Here is an 11511-nt window from a genome sequence, read left to right on the forward strand (position 1 = left end):
TTTAACACTTCATTACAAAAATATTGTGACTAATTCAAAAAAAAAAAAACTAATCAATTTGAATGTCCCACTCTTTAAAAGCTTATACCAAAAAATTATGAATATACATTTACTTTAAATTTTTCTCTCTATTTTATATTATGCTTCTTCCTATAATTATTATTAATAAATATTTGTACAAAAGTAAAAATGTTGCTGAAATTTTTTCATGAAATGCAATAAATCACAATACACTCAATAAATTTTACTACTTTTCAAATTTATTTTCATATGTTTTTCAATTTTTTTTATTTATTTAATGTCGTCATCATATTACGTACATAGTAATACATTTACATACATTCGTACTTACTTAATATTAGCGTTTAATATATAAACCTTGTGTTTTTAGATCCCGTTTTCTAAATCAATATAATACAACGATCTTGTTTTTTTTTCTTTATTATAATCATTTAGCCAACACAAAAAAATTACTGTTTAAGTAAATCTATTGAAAATTCAAATGATTTATGATTTTTTTGAAAATTGCTATCTAATATGACTTATTAAAAATTTGAAATTTCTAATTAAAAAGAAATAAAAAATTTGATAAACATAACCTTGAAATTCTAATATGAAATTTCCTTATTATCAAGAATATAAAATTATTGTACTAATGTTATTCAATAATATTATTCAGCAATACTATATTGGTTGTTTGACAGTCTATGCAGGAACATCGAAGAGTCAAAAGTATACTATTGAAATTGAGTTTTAAATTTGTGACATATTCAAGTCAAAATTACTGCTGCCATTCGTGCTCAAATTTTTTAATATATATTATCTATGAACACCTATGTATATATCTTAAATCGTTCTAAAATTAAAGGCAATTCGTTCCTTAATAGTAATTTTAATAGTTTGGAAGACAACATGGTTTAAGCCCGCTAAAAACCTCGATTAGCTTCCTTACTAATTTTTCTTAAAAAATTTTGAATATAATTGTGATTTATTTGTGTTTTAATAGCAAATATCATTTTTTTTTCCAAATTATTAAACATAAATTATTTAAAAAAAAAAACACAAAAAAAAATAAATTTTTACCTTACCGTTATTTGCAAAATAATTCAATTTAACTGTATTCAAAATATTTGTAGAAAGAAATTTTTAACTTTTTATTTTATTTTATTTGTCATTCGCTCTCTTACTTCATTCGCCTGCCTTATGTTATGCAAAGATCGAAAATTTTTAAATAAAAGATTTCATTCATACTTAACATTGGTAATAACCAAGGGTTTTAAATAATAAATATTTTCATAGTTAAAAATCAGAAAAAAAAATGGAAGAAACCAAAAACAGAAATCGCAACGTAAACTTTAAAAAGATAGCCATAAGTTTTTTTTTCTGAGTATTTTAAATGTGAAAATCATAGAATAAATTATTATTTAATATTTGCTTTAAAAAATACAACGAAATTTAAAAATTGTATGGAAAGGAAAAAAGAAATTTGTTTTTTTATTTTGCATTTCCCTTAGAGAAGTTTTGTTTTTTTTTTCTGTTTTTTTTTTCTGCAATAATAAGTATTTCACCCTCATTTTCTCATTCACTAATGAGCTTAAAAAAGCTCGAATTTTGTATATATGAAGTGTAAATGAAATTTTAAGATTGCCATATTGCATTAATTTTATCATGGAAGTGCATGAATTGTACGCGACTTTATTATTAAATTTCACATTGTGGTGGGCGGGCATATTGTAAAGTGTTTTAATTCCTCTTTTAAACTGTATCCGAAGGCTTAACACATAAAACTTTTACAATATCTTACGTCAAAGTTGTTACGTAACATTGCAAGTAATGGTCTTTTGCAAAATTTATTATAATTTTTGTGCCTCTACTATGCGCATTTAAAACTCTATGTAGTTTAGTATTTAATTGGGATAGCGAGAAAAGATTGAAATACAAAACACTTTATTTGAAAAAATGTGAATTAATTTTTCAAGATGTTAAGGTGTCAAACTATAATTTGTCAAGATGTCAAACTATAACAATTGTGCGTATAATTCAAAATAAATTAATTTAAGCACTTATAAGTTAATTCTTGCGACGGTCCATGTAAAAAATCACTCTATGTACAATGCAGTGGCCTGGACATTAGAATTTCGAGACACAAATCCAGAAAAAAATTGGTATTGCTATTCTTGCAAAAGTCAGGGAAACAGTCGTAAATCTTTAAATGTTACAATCTTTAAATCTTACAATCTTTAAATGTTTTGAATGCTAAAAATGGGAAGACTGCTACCGTTTCAGAATAAATTCAACTTATTTCGAAAAACCTGAAAGCTCGTTTCAAACCTGAAGTGACTTGAAAAATTTTCAGAATGAAATTAGAGAAATAAAAGACTACATGGAATCCTCAGTAAATAAAAATAAATATAAAATGATAAATGAAGGTATAAAATTTTTAAAGTTTTGATTTGATTGTGTTTGATGTTTACATTGCTAAGCAATATTCAATTTTCTTTAAGTGGAATTCGAAATTTTCTTCTGGTTTAAATGACTTATATCCTTATATAAAAAGACCATCTTATTTATCCTTACAATTTTTTCTAGATTTTTTGTAATTTACTTTACAATAGATTTTTATAATTAGAATTAATTTTTTCCCTTTCTGGCAATGCATATACGGTAACCCTTTTTATGGGCAACATTCATATTCAGTATATCGTTAATTTAATATTATGTTAATATTTTATGTACATTTTACTTACCCACATACATACATGCATACATCCATATATAAAATATTTTGCAAAATGAGCGTAGTGGTGCATTTAACGGTTTGTTGAATTAAAAAATTGTTCATGCAAATAAATTGAAAAAATAATTATATATAATATGTGCTTATGTATATACACTACATACATTTATACATAGTATATTAATAGGTGGCAGAAATTATATGAAAACCGGTAGTTGTTAGGTAACACAAGGCATAAGTTAAGTAAACATAATATGTATAATAATTTTAATACATGAAAGTAAGTACACAATAAATATAATATATATGTACGTTTGTATGTAGAGTGGACATGTTGTAAGTATTTATAATGTATATTGTAACATGTTTAAATAGTATAATTTAACGAAAAATACTCCAGAAATCAGAGATGATTGTATATAATTGGTACATAAGCAGTTGAATTATTTATAAGTAATTCTCAGCATTTTAATATTTAAAGTATATTTTATGGTGATTTCATTCTCATTTAATATTTTTTCAATAAAATTAAATAATATCAGCGTATGTTAATATATTAAATTAAAATAAATATGTAATAATATTCTATAAATTTTATCTTAACTTTAAAGTATAAATTAAATATTATTTAATGCAGAAAAAATAAGAGCCGAGTAAATTTTGTAATCAAATATTGGCAGCTTAGTGAAATTTTTATAGATTTTTAGTGGATTTGCACATCACACTTATCAAAACGTAAATGATTTTAAATAAAATTAAATTTTAACACATCAAAGCTTTCACTAACAAAAGGAGCAAAATATCAGAAGAAAGTTTCAAATTCACAAAGGAGTGTTGGAAAATTCAAATTTTATTTTAATGTTAAAGTAAACTTCCGAAAACAGTATAATTTTTAAAATACTGTAATGCAATATTTTCGAATATTTCAAATGAAATTCTATTAATTCTTACGACAACCATAACAAGAATGTGCCAAAAAAAAATTGAAACAATTATGATAACACTGACGCTTTAATTTGTATTGCGATTAGTAATGGAAACTCTCTACAAATTTGAAATTCTTTTGCCCCATGGTGCAGCACGGATTACGGAACCATATATACAAATTGGACTACTAAATACTGAAAAATTAAAATTGTTACTTATGTCACGGATAGCATCCGAAAATACTTATAATTTAAGAAAGTTTAAAATATTCTGTTAAATGTATATTTTATTAAATTTTGTAACAATTCTCTCGCTTGAAGGACAATTCAAAGTACTAAATTATTAACAATATACATTAATATACCCATTTTAGTTTTGCAATATTTGTATACATTTTGCAACATTTGTATACACACCATCATATTAAATATTAATTAAATTAAAAGGGAAGTTTAAACAATTACGCATAAATGCATAATAATATTTGGGTTAAAAATTATTCAGATTACAATTATTTACTTAAATAATAAATAAATATTATTACTCTTATTTTCCCTAATTCACTATACCAAAAAAAAACAATTTAATGAGGTAAATGAGTATACCCAATTTTAACTACATAATTTAGTTAAAATAAAATTTACTATTCATAATTTTTAACAGTTTTCCCATGTTGAATGGTTATTTCAGTTAATGAATTAATTATTTCATTATACCTATAGTATATACACATATACACCGCATGTTTTAATAATAATTATTGTTAATGTGTGTATAATAAATATAATTTTACTTTTAATTTATTACTCAATTTAATGGATTCTTTTGGAAATTATACATGTTATAATAAATTATAAAAGTTTAATGAAAATTTCATTTAAATATTAAACTGAAATTTTCCCCCACTTATTTAATAGCCATATATACGTGTATTAATATTTTATTAAATGAAAGCTAAAACATAAATGTCCAAATTAATATAAATACATAGGTACATTCAAATATATTACATAATATACTGTAATATCAATATTAATGTGTTAAGTACGAGTATATGCTTTAATTATAATGATGATATAATTGTACTAGTTAGGCAATTTTTTTATTTAATTTCATAAATTTTCAAAATTTTTAAAAGTAAAAAGTAACTTTAAAACTAATTTAATAAAAGTGAATCTTTTTCATTAATCCAGTGTGATGTTAAGAGTATAATCAAGTAAAATATTGTAGAAAACTATAAATACTCAACAACAATTTGAAAGTCTTCCTTTAGATGAAGAGTTGGTGTCCTTTATATTGCATTTGAGTGTTATAAATTACGCCGTTAAATCCTGAAAATAAAATAACTTCTTATATTAGTAAAATTGCTTTCGAGATTCCTTGAATTTTATACTATAATAATCGTTTATAAATCAAGTCTTTCAGAATTTTTCGTTTCAAAAATTTAAGTTTTGCAGAGCTTCATCTAGCAGAACATTGCAATTTTGAAAATATTTGCAGGTCTTTGTAACTAATTTTCCAGTTTGTAGTTTAGTTTTGAAAAACTGCTTTAAGCTCGTATTAATATTTTTTTCAATTTACCCAAATTTTATTGCAAATTTCCTTCCGAAAACTACTTGATCAAGTCTTTTGAGTGGAGATCTTTTGAAATATAATTTGTATATACATATATTAAAATATTTCGAACTCAATCAAATTATGTTGGATTACTAATTTCGAAATTTCAAATACGATATATAGAACCTTGATTTTCCGGTATAATTCGACTTATATTACTTTTCCTTGCTGCCACAGAATTTCTTGCTGGCATAACACATTTTTCTCCAAATTTACTAAAAGTAACATTAAAATTGAACAATTTAATTAACAATATTTCATGACACTATATAAACCTTACACACAACCTTATACTAAAACACAATTGTATAATTCTGGGTACCTGCTTATTAAAAATTTTTGATTAAAATATTTAATCACCGTTAAATTAACTGTTTATTAATTACATTTGTATTAAAATAAATAGTTCTTGAAAATTTCGTAATTTGATAGTGTTTCACAAGTTCAATTTTGTCCCCCAAATTTGTATTTAATTATGTGCATAAACCTACGATTTTCACTAAGGTATTCGCAAACTCAATAGCACTACACATATACATTGATGAATTAACCTCCAAGCATCCTTTGCTCATTTTAAGAATTATTTTTGCAAATTTATTTATTAATTTTTTTTACTAACTTTTTATTGCACTTATGTACATCATTATTTAAAAATCATAATTTAAATTTTCATCTCTCGTATTATTATAATTTTAAATAACATTAAGGGTCTTTATATAGAAAAAAAAGGAAAAAAAAATCGTCGTCCAACCCATTCATTTTACCTTTTCAAAATAATTCAATTGTTACCCCATTTTGTAGTCTTAAAATATTATGCCATAATAATTACTGCTGTATATATAGTCAAGTATGAAATTAAATATAATTCGCTAAGGTAATCAACGTAAAAATTTAAGATATTCATAAATTTTACCGTTTCGTCGTATAAATATTAAATTATGTTCAATAACATTTTTATTAATTAACAGCTTTTTTGTTTAAGAGGTTAAATTATTAAAAGAACGTTGCACCATTTAATTAACGCTTCCATTAAAAAAAAAATAATTTTTATTTTTGTAATTTTCTTCTATACATGGTTATTTTTTATTTAACTCCCTTTTTATATTAGTTTGTGTTTGTATTCGCACATCATAGACTTTTTGTTTAATATTAAAAAATTTATATTTTGTTTATAATACTGCAGCCCATATTGTTTCGACAATTGAAAAACGAAAAGAAATTGAATAAAAAAACTCGTTAAATGAATATTTGGCCCGATATTTGAATAAAAATTCGAGATAGGGTTTTTATCTTTGCATTTTAGAAAAATTTTAGATTGAACCAGTTAAAATTGAAAAATTGTTCGGCATCAAAGTAAATATTGTACGTATGAAAAGTATGCGAAAGAATTTTAATGACTTTCCTAGGCTAAAAAAGCTAGGTAAATTCTTTTGCAAATTTTTTAGCTAAAATTGCATATGGGCAACTGCAAATGATCAAGTTAGCGCTGTAAACATATTGTAGCAAAATAAATATACCATAATTTAATAATGAAAAAGAAAAAACTAGATTGCACAAGCCTGCGACTGTATTATATGTGGAGTTTACAAAAATAATATAGTAAACAGCTAAACTACAGCTTGATTACAATCATATTTCGTTCTTGCATAGGTACACATATCTTATAGTTTGGATGATTGAATTTAACTAGTGTTTACATTTAATTCAACAATAAATTTAAGAGTTTTTATTTTAAATTTAAAAAACAAAATATTTGCCACCTTAACTCTACTAATAATAATAATGATAATAATAATTAATAACCTATATTTTTTTCCATTTTTCTTCTTCTTACATTTAATTTCAAATATCATAATAATTATTGTTTTATTGAATGTGCATTTGAATGCTAATAAAAGAAAAAATTTAGTTCATGGTCAAAAAATAATATTATGGAAGAAAATTAAAGAGGACGTACATTATTAGAAATGTTTAGAGAATACATATGTATGTTCATATTACGTGTGTACATATGTTGTTGATATTTACCACAATTTTATTTTTCAATTAATTTCTATTGACAGCATAAATTTTAAATAAAATTATTTATTTAAATAAATATTTAAAATAAAAAAGGTGAAATAAATAAAAGTGGTAGTAGGCTCAACAACTTATTAATTATACATAAAAATGATTGAAATAATGAAATAAATAGAAAAAAAATTGAATAATAAAATTATTAAATAAATAAAGGTGAAGCAGTAGGTGATTATAAATTTGATTGACTTGAGGAGACAAACATATGTACATACATACTTTAATGTATGCACTAAATAATATTTATATTTATTTTTTTATTATTGATTCATTAATTTGATTTTTATATGTGACGTGTGGAATGAGTGAATTTCAATTATGAGCTGTCAAAGTGGAAAGAAAATTATTAACGCCATTTTAACACAAGTGCTATATCTATAGGTATGTATGAAATTTATTATATTTTTAATTTTTTATAAATATTTAATTATGTACACACAAATTTATGTAATAATATTGAATTATAATGCATATTTAAACATAACATCAAAATTTTGTATAATTTTATGAATTATTGCATAGCAGTAAGGCGAAACTCTTACAACACTATTTATATAGCTTCCAACACGTGTTGAATGATTAAATGATTGGTTTGTCACACTGTTACCCTAAATGTAATTCGTTCAATATAACGGTATAACAGCATTTATTTCATTAATTGTTTGCGATACATTTTAAAGTGTATAATAATTTCAACGCAAAATACTAATAATATTAATAATATTAATCAGCTTACAGAAAGAGGTGTTTGAGATATGAGAAAAGTGTTTTTGCAAATTTATTGTAGTGGTTGGCTATTATAATTATTTTTATGCTAAAAACAAGTGTCAAAATTCCATTGATAAACAACTCTTTAAATACCTTTTAGTAAAGCCCATGATACCTCTGAAGTAGAACCCAAGAATTTTGATATATTACGCATGTAAGCAATTTTGCTTTCCTAGATCTGTCCAAGAGAAATCAATCAACACTTTTAATGCTCATTCAAATTTGTTCATTTTACACCTATAAATATGTTATTTTTTAAAAAAGTATTATTATACTGTCACTATTACATAAATTATATAATATTTATGTACCTGCGAATATCGATTTTTCATCTAAAATTATAATTTTTCTCTTGGAAAATTTTCTCGATTGCATTCCCCGAAAATTAATTTAGTTCGATTCCATTTGCGTTTTTAAATTAAGAAAACTTTCCTTAATTCAAAAATATTTCACACAAATAATATACAAACCTGCGTAAACTTTAGCTGTTATTTAAATAACTGTTTATTTTTATTATACTTCAAATTGCTTAAAAATCTTATACTATTCACTCACATAAAATTCCAGAAAAATAGTTAAATAAATAAAATATTGTTAGTCTTACATAAACACTAATGAAAATTAAAATAATGAACTAGTTCAAATTAATTTTTAAAATAAGAAGATTTCCGTAAAATCTATTGAATATTTATTTAAAGGAAACAAGAATAAACAAAATTAAATCATTTGAATTTTTATTTAAACAAATTTAAGAAAAATTTCTTTAAACAAATAACTATAATTATTAGAAAAAATTTATAACTTGTTTATAAAATTTTTCAAATTCTTTTTAAAATATAAAAAACTTTATTCTATACCGTTGAAAGCGGTAGTTTTTTTAATGTTTACACCGAATATTCATTTTTGTTATTGCTAAAATATCAACACAATAAGTACATAATTTTAAAATATTTTGATTAATTGCTAAAACTATTTACAATTTACTAATATTATATAAAAAAGCCTATAGTTATGTTAATTAAATACTACTGCCATGAAAATAGTTACTACTGAATTTCAAAATTGAAAAATGTACTTGAAAATCTTCAACGAAAAAAAATAAAATCATTAATTATAAAATTTCTACAAAATACAAAAAAATATATCGTAAACAAGAATTAAAATTTTACTTACAAAACATATAAAAATCGATTTATATTACCGGAATGAATCGATTTTGTATACAAAATTTAATAAATTAAACACTAAAACAATTAAATAAAATAAATATTATTTTTTTTCGATTTTTATTTTTTCTAAATATTTTAAAATCAAGTTACCAATTTTGTGTATACAAATAAATTAAACTTCGAAAATATACAGGAAAATTATACGATATTAATTTAATGTATAGGCGTCTAGTATATACGATTAATTTGCTACAAATCCAGTTTCCATTTAAATTTCAAAAATAGGTAGGTAACATAAATTCGGAAGAAAATATAAAATGTCTAAATGGAATGCTTTTATTTAAAAAAAAATATAAAATAAAAAATAAAAATAAAATGGGTCAATTATTATTGTAAATAATTTTCTAAAGTAGCTTTATTGTGTAAAAATTACGAGATCGTAAATATTACTTAATTGTTAACCATTGAAAAACCTGAAATATCGAAAAATTTGATCAAAATTCAATAAAATAAAATAACGATAAATATTTTTTAGATTTTGAATTAAAAATTCAAATTTATTTGGTATTTTGATTTATTTCTGAATATCGAAAAAATTTTACACAGGGGTGGAACGAAAATTAATAATAAACGAAATATTATATTGAGTGTTCGTGGCTCAAAATAATAAAAATAAAATCGATCTCACTTTTTTAAAAAAATTTTTCTGTAAAATATACGAAAACACTATAGTGTACGGAATCGTTATTAGAATTATTAATTATAGAGTGCATACCATAATTTAATATTACGTATTACATAATTCATATGGCTAAAGTCATATATTCTAAGTATCTATAGATGATATGTTTCCGAAACTCTATTGAATCAGTTGGTTAGTTAAGCTCCTTACTAATATATTTCTATATCGTAAAATATTCAGGAATATTATATGTGTGCTTTCTTAAACAAATTGAATTCTTGTCCAAGAAACGCAAAAAATATATTTAATATTTTATTTTTAATAATTAAATTTAAAAATTAAAAGAATTTTCTTTCATCTCCCAGTTATCCCAATTATCGAATTTCTAATGAAAAATAATACGAATAGCAAGTTGATCATAGCAATTTTACATTTCAAAAAAAATATATTCATTGAAAATGTTTTAATATGGAAAATAAAAGGACATTTAAAATATTATAGAAAATATGGTTCAATTTGGACTAGATCTCTGGAATATATTTTTTATACTTATGCGAAATTTACAAGACAACATTTAGCAACAAATTTTATTCAAGAATTTTTGTAATTTATTTTTTTGTTTTAATTCGCCTGTCGTGTCTGGCTTACAGCATAAATAAATTTGTCAAGCACACATTCATTTGACAAATTTTACGAAACAACATTCAATATTCTTAAAAATATTTAAGTTTTCTTAAAACTTTCAATTTATTTTGTAGTTTTATTATTAATTATAAATTTCTATAGCTTCTCTAAAATATTCTTCAAAAATTCTAAAACTCACCAAATTGTTGAACAATATCTTCCGGTTTAATTAACTAACCTCAAAATAAATCATTTAAGAAATTTTTAAGGCATAATTATTGTCATAATTTATTAAAGTATTAGAGGTGTATAGGCATACATATGATAAATGTTCTAACAAGTCTATTAAATATAATAAAAAACAGTAACGCATATTTAAAACAAGTTTCTATAAAATCCCCATACACTAGTATAAGCTTAAGTCAAAACAGAATTTTATTATAGGCACGCAGTACAATAAAATAGAGAAAATAATGATGAAAAAAGTTTAGGTTGTATCAAATTTAATAGCTATATAATCAGTTATGGTCTCATAAAAAATTCAATAAAAGGAAAATTTTTATCGTGTCATGTTTAAGTTAATAATTCTAGATTAAATTATTATTAAGGAAATAAAGAAGTCCAAAAATTTATTTTATATTTCATTACTTCAAGAAATATCAAATATTAAATTACACTTTCAATTAAACATATAAAAAGTGAATAAAAGTTTTACCCGCTTAATTTTGTAATTTCATTTGGTTAACTTTTAAAATAATAGCAATAAATAAGAAAATAAATTTTATTTTTGCAAAATGTTAAACTGAATTTTCATTCACAGTTAAATAAAGACTACTAAAACTCATGGTTTATAAAAAAGCACTTTTTCCTTGAACAAGTGAAAAAACGGCTTTTAAAAGAAATACGTAGTA

This window comes from Condylostylus longicornis, unplaced genomic scaffold (assembly GCF_029603195.1).
Source record: "Condylostylus longicornis isolate FDR11 unplaced genomic scaffold, ASM2960319v2 ptg000010l, whole genome shotgun sequence".
Classification (NCBI taxonomy): Eukaryota; Metazoa; Arthropoda; class Insecta; order Diptera; family Dolichopodidae; genus Condylostylus; species Condylostylus longicornis.